General features: G+C 36.4%; 1 protein-coding gene across 2 annotated transcripts in view; it reads right to left on the bottom strand.

The window, feature by feature from the left end:
* LOC117343482 overlaps positions 1-14,288 on the bottom strand; it is a 57,191-nt gene extending 42,903 nt beyond the window's left edge. The window contains exons 1-2 of one of the 2 annotated variants that reach the window (XM_033905852.1): positions 14,167-14,288; positions 12,845-12,951 (exon numbers count right to left, since the gene is read on the bottom strand). The gene's annotated coding sequence lies outside the window, so the exon portion shown is untranslated. Of the gene's footprint in view, positions 1-12,844; positions 13,224-14,166 lie in introns of those variants that run through there. The other variant, XM_033905853.1, reaches the window with a different exon arrangement.
* Positions 14,289-14,518: the final 230 nt, after the last annotated feature.

The raw sequence follows: 14,518 nt of genomic DNA, 5'->3' as shown, positions 1-14,518 counted from the left end.
ACAGTCGTGTCTTTAACAGTTTAGCTTTTCCGATGAGACGTTTGTTGCCGATATGAATGACCCATAATTTCTAGCAGGCATCACTCATATTAGCTATGAATGTCATATCAGGACAATTCAATGGTTACATATTCAAACGTGCTTGGCAGTTCCATTATACAAACCAGTCACATTTATACTGACATTTGTCAGATAACATCTGCAGTTTGAGTTCCGGATTCTCGTAAACTGAATGTCCATAGTACATTCATGATCATATGCTATGACTTATTAACGCATGGCGCCATGTTAATCCACGTTTTGTCCACGTTTTGCATGTCAACTGAAGTAACTCATATAGCTTTGCTTTCAATCATCTGACTGAATATGACTTTCAGGAAGTCCATTCAGTAAACCAATATCGCAAACCAAAACTTGGCATAGTGAACACGAAAATGTAAACGTATGCCGTAAAATAATTCAAACATGAACGCAACATGTGTGATAAATAATCTAACGGGTGTCAGTCCAGATTGCATTCCTGTTAACAAAATGGTTTGGTTTGTATGGTAACGTCATATCAACCCGCACAGCTAGGGTCATATGTGTATGCGTTTGGTGAATGTGTGTTCGTTCTGGGAGGCTGTAGTATGTTCGTGTTTGATGCCGATGCCAGCTTACTGCAGGACACTGCCGAAGAAACCCAGCAGGACATTCCTTCCGTTTATGATATACCGAAAACGGGCGAAATTTTATCATACTATTCTATTTTGTATGAAATTATTTGAAAATTAAAATGTGATATACTTGAATATTAAAATGCTTTCATATGGCATCCGTGGTCAATATTAGTGTCAAATGGCAATGGAAAATTTCTGGCGCGTTTAATGTCTAATTTGTGATTCAAGTACGTTTATTGGCTATAAATGTTGAATAAAACGAGCATTGGAATATTCTGCATGGACATTTCCAGAATTGCAAATTTTATACGGCCATTAAAACACTGAGATCAGTGTCATCTTGACACTGCCGTTCCTGACTCGAATTAACGTTAAATTACCGTAGCAGACAAACATTTATGTGACACAGGACTGTTTCGGGGAAATGTTTTCAGAGACAATATTACTATGATACTATAACACTACTAACAATGACGAGGATTTTATGGTTATGAGAGTAGTAATGTTTGGATCTATGAATGTAGATAGTGCAGTTCTTATTGTCGTATTCAAATTTATTCAACTAATTCATATCCGTCGACGGAATAACAAAACTTGATGGTGTATATAAAAATCGAAGTCCAGTGTCGGCACAATATCCGGACGCTCCAATGGGATACTCATTAGGTGTGATGTTGCATGTTATCATATAGATCTCATAACTTCATATCGCGGCTAGGGATTATAAAATATGTAATAACACGAGGTGATAACACGAGGTGCAAAATAGGGCCGTCTAACATAGTACGCAGCGTAATTACGGGAAGATATGTTTGCAAAAAAATACATCGCACAACACAGGCGTCTGCATCTGGTTGAAAGTATTTACAAAAAACGAGAAATATCTTTAAAAAAGATAAACGGTATAGTTTTAATGCTGGTGGTTATAATGTAATACTGCTGGTGAAATAAAACAACGAGCTAATGCGTTTCAGCCCAGATAACAAAATCATATCAGTTTGAATCATTTCTGGTGATATTAAGAATGCATTTGAATCATTTCTGCAGAAAATAAAAGATATTTTAAAATTGTACAAAAACATCCTTCGCCTGTATTAGAATAAGATATTGTTAGTGACAACACTAATTAAAAACAACAACCTTCTCTGATCTCATATATTAGGTCATGAAAAATTGTTGATAAGGATTTTCTGATTTCAATTTTGAAAATAACTGTGATACGGCTTGATACGAAAAAATATATACTTAATTGTCGTTCCAGGCAGAGCCGTTACACAAGTATCTTTATACATACACCGCTTATCTTGGCGTACAGTATGTATTTCACACACATACTGCTGATCTAAGTTAAACGCTTTTGATTTGATTGGCTAGCATTAACCAATCAAAATCTAGAACACCCGGATGCGTTATCTGATAACGCTACCGGCGAGGAAGTCCCTATGCTATCAATAATGATTATTTTATTTAAAACGGCAATATGTTATCTAGTTATTTCTTGTGAGTGTCACATATCGCGGGCAGATGGTCTACGCTGACAAGAAGTTTGCGGTTTATAGTTAAAAAAAACTACGGAGGTGTTAGGTGTAGAAATTACACATACCGACTACCAAAATAACTACAAACACTTGATCTTTGATTCACCGAGGTTGTGAATGTACCTTCGCAGATTTACCATCTCCTTGCTATTTTGAGACATCGGAAATAAGTCTCATTTAGTTTGTAACACAAGACTTTTCGAATAATTTAGTTCTTTCCAAACCGGATACAAAAATATGCGAGCTTACAACAACAACAACAATAATAACAACATTGAACACTTGTTGTGCTATGGTACGCGTGTACTATTTCCATTATGGCATAATATTAATCTAATATTAAAATTTCCTTTATCTTTCACATTAGCGAAACAATCAATTAACTTCAAATATCAGATTTGAAATATTCAAAATTGCTTATAAATGTAAGACAAGTGTAATGTACTGTATAGTAATGATAACTGACAGCTGGTCTGTTGAGGTGACCCTTCAGAATAAACACACCTCAAAACCTTATACGATACACACACCTCATAACCTTATACGATATACATACCTCATAACACTATACGATATACACACCTTATAACACTATACGATATACACACCTCATGACACTATACGATATACACACCTTATAACACTATACGATATACACACCTTATAACACTATACGATATACACACCTTATAACACTGTACGATATACACACCTTATAACACTATGCGATATACACACCTTATAACCTTATACGATATACATACCTCATAACACTATACGATATACACACCTTATAACACTGTACGATATACACACCTTATAACACTATACGATATATACACCTCATAACACTATACGATATACACACCTTATAACACTATACGATATACACACCTTATAACACTATACGATATACACACCTTATAACACTATACGATATACACACCTTATAACACTATACGATATACATACCTGATAACACTATACGATATACACACCTTATAACACTATACGATATACACACCTTATAACACTATACGATATACATACCTGATAACACTATACGATATACACACCTTATAACACTATACGATATACACACCTTATAACACTATACGATATACACACCTTATAACACTATACGATATACACACCTTATAACACTATACGATATACACACCTTATAACACTATACGATATACACACCTTATAACACAATACGATATACACACCTTATAACACTATACGATATACACACCTTATAACACTATACGATATGCATACTTTATAACCTTATACGATATACACACCTCAAAACCTTATACGATATACACACCTTATAACACTATACGATATACACACCTTATAACACTATACGATATACACACCTTATAACACTATACGATATACACACCTTATAACACTATACGATATACACACCTTATAACCTTATACGATATACACACCTTATAACACTATACGATATACACACCTTATAACACTGTACGATATACACACCTTATAACACTATACGATATACACACCTTATAACACTATACGATATACACACCTTATAACACTATACGATATACACACCTTATAACACTATACGATATACACACCTTATAACACTATACGATATACACACCTTATAACACTATACGATATACACGCCTTATAACACTATACGATATACAAACATTATAACACTGTACGACATACACACCTGATAACACTATACGATATACACACCTTATAACACTATACGATATACACACCTTATAACACTATACGATATACACACCTTATAACACTATACGATATACACACCTGATAACACTATACGATATACACACCTCATAACACTATACGATATACACACCTTATAACACTATACGATATACACACCTCATAACACTATACGATATATAACACTATACGATATACACCTTATAACACTCTGATCCATATATATCATTCTTAAAATCTGTTATGGGTAATGATTTAATGTCAAACTCCCCCGGATGTATGAATGTGAAACAGCGAACCGGTTTCGAACCCGGAGCATCCGAAATTAATAGACGAGCGCTGTAAACAAATGAGATGATTGTACCTGGTCCCCGTTACAGACATACGTATGTGGATTTGAACAAATCTAATCCAGCAGTACAGCGTCATTTACAATCCCGATCGATCAATATTGACGGAGTTTACTACAGTTCCTATGAATATGAACTTAATTTACCTGTGTGTTGTCCTCCAATTCTTGTTTGTCTAGAAACCCCGATAATTGTATATTTAACAACTGATGGTGATATCGTATATTTCCCCTATTATTAAGTAAAATGCTGTTTGTGAATTTCCATTGGTTTGTGTATCGTCCAATGGTGAGGGATTAAAATAGTTATACCCTTGGATTCAAATACTGCGGTCACTTAACCAGGAAAAGTACACAAAATTCTTAGTGAATTACCAAGACGTTCACGCGCTGTAATTATGAGGTAAAAAACAAAACAAAACAAAACAAAAAAACCACAACAATATTACATCTAATGTACTAATTGTCAGGCGAAGTGTCACAGTTTCCTATACGAGTTGTTCTGTTTCTCAACGAGAAACACAATAGGTGTTCAGTAACCTGGTAACACAATAGGTTTTTGGTAACCAAGTAACACAATAGGTTTTTGGTAACATGTAACACGATAGGTTTTCGTTTTCCATGTAAAATAAAAGGTGTTCAGTATTCAGGTAACATATTAGGTATTCAGTAATCAAGTAACACAACAGGTATTCAGTAACCAGGTAACACAACAGGTATTCAGTAACCAGGTAACACACCAGGTGTTCAGTAACCAGGTAACACAACAGGTGTTCAGTAACCAGGTAACACAACAGGTATTCAGTAACCAGGTAACACAACAGGTATTCAGTAACCAGGTAACACAACAGGTGTTCAGTAACCAGGTAACACAACAGGTGTTCAGTAACCAGGTAACACAACAGGTATTCAGTAACCAGGTAACACAACAGATGTTCAGTAACCAGGTAACACAACAGATGTTCAGTAACCAGGTAACCCAACAGGTATTCAGTAACCAGGTAACACAACAGGTGTTCAGTAACCAGGTAACACAACAGATGTTCAGTAACCAGGTAACACAACAGGTGTTCAGTAACCAGGTAACACAACAGATGTTCAGTAACCAGGTAACAGATAACATGATATATTTTACCTACCAGAAACTCCTAATGTTTTAGGTATAACTGCCAAGCTGCTATTTTGATAACAACTTGTGGAATTGTGATTGGAAATAGGTTTCCGCTTAACATGCGATAACATAATCTTACACTCGTTTCGATTCGCATAAATTAGCAAAAAATGAATAAAAACACTAATCTCTATGAAATCGGAGCTCACCTTAAGACCCTATACGGCACGCATACGCTGAACTATATCAAGTGAATTGATTTTCATTCAAAAGATATATAAGAAATGTGTTTGAATATTTCATTATATGTGGCTTGTCATTACAGTACCCGAAATGGCGTAAACATTTGACAGGATTATATATTATCACATCACTATTACATCAATGTCAGAAATGAATTGCATATAAATAGAAATCAAATAGTCTGTGACCAAAAACGAAATTATGTGAATTTCAGTTTTGAATAATTTCGGCGCCCCAGACCAGGAAGTTTTACATGGTTCAACGTCCTATTAACAGCTAAGGTCATTTAAGGACGGCCTCCTTTGTGTGCGAGACGCATGCGTGTAATGTGTATGCGAGACGCATGCGTGTGATGAGTTTGTTTGTGTTTTGTCCACATGTGTTCCTTCTGATGGCGCGGAACGAATACTGGCTTTATAGTGCTACCTCACTGAAACATATTGCCGAAGATATCCAGTATCCCGTCCGGTCACATGATAATGACAATGGTAAAACAGTCGTCCGACTCCTTAAATGAAAGTCGTTAAGCAAGCAGGAGTAGAAACTACCATATTAAGAGACCTGGTATGTATCGACCAGGGGACATGACCCAAAGCCTTCCCCACAGAAAAAGGACCCAAATTCTTCCCTACAGGGGAAAGGTCCCAAAGCCTTCCCTACAGGGGAAAGGTCCCAAATCCTTCCCCATAGGGGACAGGACCCAAATTCTTCCCCATAGGGGACATGACCCAAATCCTTCCCCATAGGGGAAAGGTCCCAAATCCGTCCCCACAGGGGAAAGGACCCAAATCCTTCCCTACAGGGGAAAGGTCCCAAATCCTTCCCTACATGGATTTGAAATGATGTAAAGATAATTATCCAAACTAGATTCGACATAACGTTTAAATTGAGCACGACCCTAATTTGGATTATAAACATTATCATTTATTACAAACTCCTGTGGGCGCACGCTCAACTAAATGCCAAATGTGAGGCAGTGTCAAAGCAGACATTAGGAAGTGAAGAAAGTCGTTATGTAAAAAGAAAAAAAAAAGGGAAAACATAAAATCTTGATTTAGTCGCCTCTTACGAACTCAAGTCCTACATACATGGACTAGGAAGTCTCTGTAGAAAGACGCATAAACATGCTTAAGAATAAACTCAGGAAGTTAAATTATATTTGAACAGATATCAAATACATGTATGTTCACAAATCAAGCTCGCGGTTTTTGCAGAACTGTTGACACAAATCGCTCCGTAAAATACAGGTTTATGTGGATAGTAAGCAAGAGTTCCAATGGGCCTGTACCGCTCAACTGTTCTGCAGCCTGTCAAGTGATATCAAGCGATGTCCTTTCTTTTCAGTAACTGGTAAATATTAAATACCATTGCCTTGGCTTGGCTTTTAATTGAAAAAAGAAGAAGAAGAAAACTGATTTCAGATACTAACATAGTACCCCTATATCACGAAGTACCATCAAGGTCATTCATTTGAACAGACCTGCTTTTCCTTCATTCCAGCATGCTACTGGTCCTTTATCGTGACCCAGGGCTTCTCGGTTTTAGAAATGAAGTTGTTTAAAGATTTTAATACCCTTGACCCCTGTACACTTTAATGTACCCCAATATAATTCATTTGAATATAATTGACATACCTTCATATAACTGGCCCTAAATTATGACCCTGCACCAACTAATTATTGAGAAATAATTGTTTAAAGAGAAAAATTGACGACGGACGGACAGCCAACTGACAAACGACGAACGCTGAACCAAAGGATTAGATCATTTCCCCTTCGGGCAAAAGTAGAGTAAAAAGAAAGTCAACGCCACATTGACATTTCTACCGTTCAATGCTCAAGCCAGTCAATAACTTGACATCCGCCGTTCATAGAAACAGCGATGTCTTAGTGAAATAGAAAATGTTCGGTAAATTAGGAACATTCCATTCTCGCTTGAGGACCGTTTAATTCATTCTTATGTTTTTGCTGGAATACGTTTGATGAAGAGTAGCATTGCTAAGCAAACTCCTTTCGGAACGACCGATTCCTCTCTGGGATTCGGTTACATTAACATACTTCATAAGAGAGAATCGTCCATGAGTTTGACGAGATAGTCTACTCCGTTGTTCAAATGCTACAATGGTTTTTTTTTATCTATTTTATTTTGTTTAACGTCCTTACAACAGCCAGGGTCATTAATAGGACGTTAAAGCTACAATGGCGGTGCTGGACCTCTCCAGGCCAAAGAAAGATGGACTTCGTCCAGTTACCACAACGAAATAGTCGAGTATGACAGTACTTCTCTGGAGGACATGTTGAGACAATTGGGTCCCCAGATATGTCTTAAATGACGGACTTCTCTTTATTGTCAACGTATAGAACTTTCTTTGTTAGTTTATACCGACACAGTACTCCAGCATGTTTTCCCTGACAGTTGTCACCTGCTATAGGTATATGGACGCCCGCAGCATTGCGTGTCTCTCTAGAAAAGGCCCCCTAACGTCATAAGCCCGTAAAGCTTGTTTGAATCCCTGTGGCGCCTGTCTAGTTCCCAAACATAACAGGACGATAACGACAGCTTATCCTTGCGGAACGCGAGTAGATCGGAACAAGTTATACAACAGGCATCATCTGCATGAGACTGATCCACGTGTATAGCAAGTATCATATTTTGAATAAGTGACTGATTGGTTGTTTCATAAACAGTAGTTAAGAGAAAGTAATTTCTACATGTGAAATATTTACAAATCTGACTCATATGTACAGTGGTTGTTTGTTTGTTTGTTTGTTTGTTTGTTTTTGTTTTTGTTTTAGGCGGGGGGGGGGGGGGGGGGGGGGGGGTTGTTACGCCCTTGTAACATCCAATATAATCACGGTTGATCCCGCCACTGACGGGCACTTGTATAGTATTATCACACTGGAATCCAAAACACGGCAAGGTGACGCCCAAACCGATCATATTTTAAGTGATAACCTTACAGACTTACCTGTCTATGCAATCAATCTAAATCTGAACAGCACGTCGCTAAGCTTGTTAAATATAAACTTTATTCATGACAACTTATATCAATCACTCTCATTTTAATTGTCGGTGAGAATAGACGCGCGCGAGGTCATACTGCGGGGGAAACCGGAGTATCTGGAAAGGATCCAGGTGGTAGGGCACGTGACTTCATACCTTCCCATTTCCGATCGAGGAATCGAACCTCGGCCGCCTATGTGGAAGGCAGAAGTGTTGCCACTGTGCCACCCCACCACTCAGCTAGATATGGGATAGAAATTAAAACATTTTCAACCGGGCGGACGCTTCAAGCCATACCGACTTGGCATAACTTTGTTTAAGACAAGTCACTGCCTTCTAAGGCCAGAGCAATGTGTTTTCATATAAGAGTGAAATATCCCAAATGTTGTAAAAGGTTTTAACAGATTCATTTTGGTCGCTCTTGTGTCCATACTTTGAGAACACACAGTCGCAAACTGTTCATGCCGCACAGTCATTAGTCGCCTCTTACAAAACCAGGAAAACATGGATGTAATATATACTCTGAATCAAACCCGTATGTTTGTAGAAATGTTCACAGAATCAAAACAGTATTTTTATACATGCAAAATAACACTACAAATCAACCCTTTGAGGATTTCTTCTTTAAAATATCAATTGAGTGTTTCTTAAAAATAAAAATGTTAAAAAACAATCTAGTGTTTTTGTGAAATGTTGACAAGATCAATCCAGTGTTTTTTTTCTATAAAAACGTTACAAATCAACGCAATATTATCATAAAACACGTAACAGGTCATTCCGGTGCTTTTTTTAAAAACGCTACAAATAAATTCAGCGATTTCCTTTTTACACGAATGCATGTATATACCACTCAACCACAATTAAACCGCCACGCCCTGAACAAGTCTGATTTATCATAAGGCAGACATCTACTGCATAGTCACACAAAAAATTCCTCTTTATTGTCAGCTTACAATGACATTCTTGTCTACTGAGACAGCTCGTGTAACGTCAGTCATAGATCAATTTAAACCACACGCACTGAACATTATAGATTAAACAATATTAGTGTAATAACGGAGAGATTTTTAAAAGATAATTATTACGAAAGTAGTTAAATATTGTATAGTTTTGTTTTCGTTTTATTTGCTTCGTTGCGAATTCTCAGTTCTCCGTCAAAATACATTACGGAGCTTTCGTCCCGAGTGTGTATATATAATGTATAATACCTTTATATGGCCGATAGAGTGTTCGGAGCACCCCGAGTAGCCGAGACGCAAATTCGTACAAGAGATGATGGTTTTGAGTAGGTATATAAATTATCCGGATCATTAACGAAGCCAGTACATGTACAGCGAGTACGTCGTACACGTATACATACATACATTAAGGTCCCCTCGGCGACACGTCGCAATCAGGAGATACATGTACAATACAAAAGTTATGTATATGATATCTTATTGATGAGAGGGGGTATATCTATATTAGCCTGCTCGGTTTTCGTTATTTTTTAATATTGAGTTAAATGGCGGTCTTATCACAACCAATATCAATGGTCTAGCGTTACACATTTACGTACTAGATAACTCTGTAACGAAATAAAGACTACATATTTGTCTGGCCTTGCTGTTTGACGGTTTAAACACATTTCAATAGGTAATAGTATCAGTTTATCTGGATATCTCTTACAAAAACAACTTAATTTTCAAATCACCAAGCTATACACATCAAGCCACAATTCTGATAGACCTTGAAGTAAGTAAACATATAGATATATATCGAAAAAGATAGATTATGGCTACTAGAAGCACAGAAGCGACCCCGTAAATATCGTATCCTCTTTTACATATAAAAGCGAGTTGGGGCTCACAAAGATATAACCCCTACCCCCATCTCCATTATCTAATAATTCTATCCATGGGTTCATGAAATATCGCGTGAACTAGCTCAGTTTGGCCTTTGATCTTTGTCCTTGACTGATGGAAAGGTGAAGAACTTGATGGTGTGATGATATTGTGTGACGATATGGTGTGATGATATGGTGTGATTAAATGCTTATCAAGTGTGTCCGCCAAAATCAATTCAGATATAGACCTTCATGGCACGGTGCTATTGTGCGAATATGAACTAAATCTGTCCAGGGGTTCATAAAATATCGTGTGCACAAGTTTATAACGGACGCACGCAAAAAAATGACTATTAAATATACCCCATTACTGTAGGAGGGGGATTAATATTTAACAAACAGGTCCTTCCTATTTGAAGAGAGAAAATCGCCAGTAAAGTAAACATCAGTGTTGCAGCGCCTGATGGGATCTGACAGACACGGCGTTCTCCGGGCCTAGACTTATAACAACTTGGCTATAAATAGCTGATGGAATGTTTTATCTGCTAATGTTGTGCAATTTGTGGGGAAACAACGACAAAAAACAACAACAAAACAAGATAACGAAAAAGTCGTTTCCTTCCATGGGTCCGAAATATCCCCACGGATGAATTAACGATATATCGGTCGAATAAGTTGTGGTACGGGTTGATCAAAACACCTTCCTACCTCAATAAAATATTGTATGCCACTCCCGGACTATCGTCTAAACGTGCTGACATTTGAAAAATATATAAATATATCACTATGATGACCTTCAGGTCTTTTGATTGGTTGATATTTTGAGCTTTGTCGCGTGATCTTTTGTTGACGTCATAAGAAATCGATTCGACGTCATACACAGTATTGTTCAGGTTGTGAATTGATGTACAATTTGCTACTGAATCTAAGATATATTGCAACATCGGAATATGTTCCGTTCTCCCTATTTATTGCAACAGATTCATATCCATGTAACGACTTGCCCGATAAGGATTCTCTCGACGATTTTAATATTGATGCCTTCATTGTATCAGAGATAAGAACACAAACTATTGGTGACGTAATGACAGACGAACATTTCCGTCACTATTTGGATTTCCTCTGAATGGCGACACATTTATAATAAACATCAATGACAGGCCAGTCTCGCAGAAACGTCCCAGACCAAGATGATAGCCTCTGCATTTAGTTTATGCATTATATAGAACTCAAGACATTCAAGGTTTAAGGAGTGAGATTGTCATATACATAGTTGCTAAAGACAAGATATATTTTGAAAAAGTATATCATGTCTTAAAATCTAATGTTTGAATAATTATCACTTAGGTGTTTTTTACCATGTACAATTGTAATAATACTATTACACCTTATTTGCATATGTCAGCAAACCAGGTCACAATCCCGTTCCTGCCGACACGTAATATTCCGGTAGAATCAGGTCGCACGACTCAAGATTGTTGAATAAGGTATTTTATTTCACTGGAGTAAGTTAAATGTTAAAACTCCCTAAAGCTCGTCTCTTTTGTAACCTATAAAATAATCGATTGTCTTTCGTAATTTTTGGAATAAGCCAGTATCTTTTGTCATTTAAAAAATAAGCGTATGTTTTTTTGTAACTTGTAAAATTTATAACTCGAGTGAAATAAATAGTTATCACATCCAACAACCACTCGTTGTGTAATCTCTATTTCTATAATGCACTTGTATTTCAACAGCCTGTATTAATGAATTCCTATCTTCCGTTTGATAATTCCTTTTAATTCCTCTCGCCATCAATAATTTCATATCGACGAATAATGAACATGTATATTTTTTATGATGCATATACGGACACCTCCACTTAATATCACATTACAACAGTGTACAGATAAAATACCACTTTTATATGATACGGAACTCACCCCTTTAAAAACATTTTTTTACCACATATGACTCTCGTACTATTAAGTGGGACACTGTTGTGAAATATACGTACGTACATGTATCTTTCGGCCTGCAGAAGGAAAACTATGGCGGACAGATAAAATTGTATAATTACAATATTTCTGATAATACTTGAACAATAGATTCCGTGTATTATCAACTAATATTGTTTTATTGTATCTAGAGAGGTAATAACATACATGTAATGACTTTCGATTCCATTGTCTCTTAATTGACAATAAAACATGTTTGTTTTTTTAACTTTTGTCGTTTTCCGGAGTAAACATGTATGAAACTCAAACCAGGAACCTACCATAAGTCCGTCTGCGTCAGTGATCGATTTTCTGAATTGAATTATGACTGTATCCTATTCACGGAAGAGAAGGCTTGTTGTATACTACAAAATAATGTATCTCAACTTACCTAGGACGTATTTGAAGAATTCCTCGAAAAACCAAAATCATCCAGGGTTGTGTTTAAATTCCATGTTATCACAGGTATGAATCACGTCAGTTATAGACTAGTTAATCCTGCGTGGTGAAAAAAACAACAACTTCAATTCTGGATCTACCGTAACACGGTAGTTCTGTAAGATATACACTTCCTTTTTCAAGATCTAGAGGGTACACCTCTAAGTGACTGTCGTTGTCGTGCTCCAGTGCTTATTAACGACACACAGACAAAAACATTTTATCAAAGACATTCACATTTAAAACTCTTTGCGAAAAGTTCTATAAACTATCAAACCGCTCCAATAATTAAAAGTGATATATCTTTCGAGCGTAATTTCCTCAAGGAATATAATCTAAGAATCTTAGCGTCCCAGTTGAATGACTTTGTATAAGGATCAGATCTTCTTTTGATAAATGAAGAGAATACACTAGCGTATCGTTACAGTACGACATTGTAGATACACATCAGAGGTGTATATATATATCAATATAGACTTCATTTACCTACACCTAATATAAACTATGCCTTACCTAAATGCCGTACAGACCAAGCACGCTTTGTGTTTGACTTTGCATCCAGCCAGTAGCAGTAACATGTACCTAGCGCACGAGAGGACATTTACATGTACAGGTTAAGCGGTGCACAAGTTTGATTATGTTTAGATATTTTCAAGAAATTGTATTTTTAATCCATAATTTGATTCCGTATAAAGTATATAGTCGATAACAATTATTCGACACCATGTGCAATTAGCGAAATACTGACCGATCATAACAGAAATCGATAATGATAAAAGACTGTTTTGATAATTTGCATTTTTGTGACATGCAAAAAAAATAAAAAAATGAAAAAAAAATAAAGATAATGAAATAAATAGCAAAGCAGCGTATGAAGGATCGCATGGATTTGACACGAATTCCCAATATACAACCAATATGATACATATGCATAATAGTATATATTGTGCAAAGTCCCTGTGACAATAATCTGCGTGCGGCGGTACATGACGTTACATTTATACAAATCTAATGAACGGAGCTTGCAGAGTTGATAATGAACATCTAATTTTAATTACATTGCATTGATACCATGTACTTTTGATTTATAAATATTTAATATATATCCTGTACGGTTGTAAAAAAATAAGCAAATAATATTATTACAAGTATGAAAATCCTATGCAGCTCTGTATTAAATGTTTAATAGATACAACAATACAATTAAGTAGCTACGTGTTTTACTCATATCTAAAATTAAACACTGTGTCTGATATATCTATGTAGATAATTTACCTGATCATTGTATAACGTAAACAGAAAACCTCAGTGCAGGATCCGTTCTCTGTTTCTTCCCAAAACAAACGTATAACATTTCCTGTACACAGGGACGGCGTATTTCGCACAGCTCGTTTTAGATCGGCTGTAACCTGTACCAAACCAGGAAGTTCGAAAATGGATTGGATTGAAATGCGGTCACGTGTTATGCGGGGAATTCCCAGATCTAGCGTATAATAACAGAAGACTTCCTTCTCGGCTTAATCACTAGGTCACCGCGATAGGGCCGACATAGACGGCTCGATAGGCAACCATGTATCTTGGAAAGGATAATAAACACACGCTAATCGATCTGTCAACATAAAAGATT

This window comes from Pecten maximus, chromosome 15, assembly GCF_902652985.1.
Source record: "Pecten maximus chromosome 15, xPecMax1.1, whole genome shotgun sequence".
Taxonomy (NCBI): domain Eukaryota; kingdom Metazoa; phylum Mollusca; class Bivalvia; order Pectinida; family Pectinidae; genus Pecten; species Pecten maximus.
The sequence above is the reverse complement of the archived record's forward strand: the minus strand, read 5'-3'. Positions and strand labels throughout refer to the sequence as shown.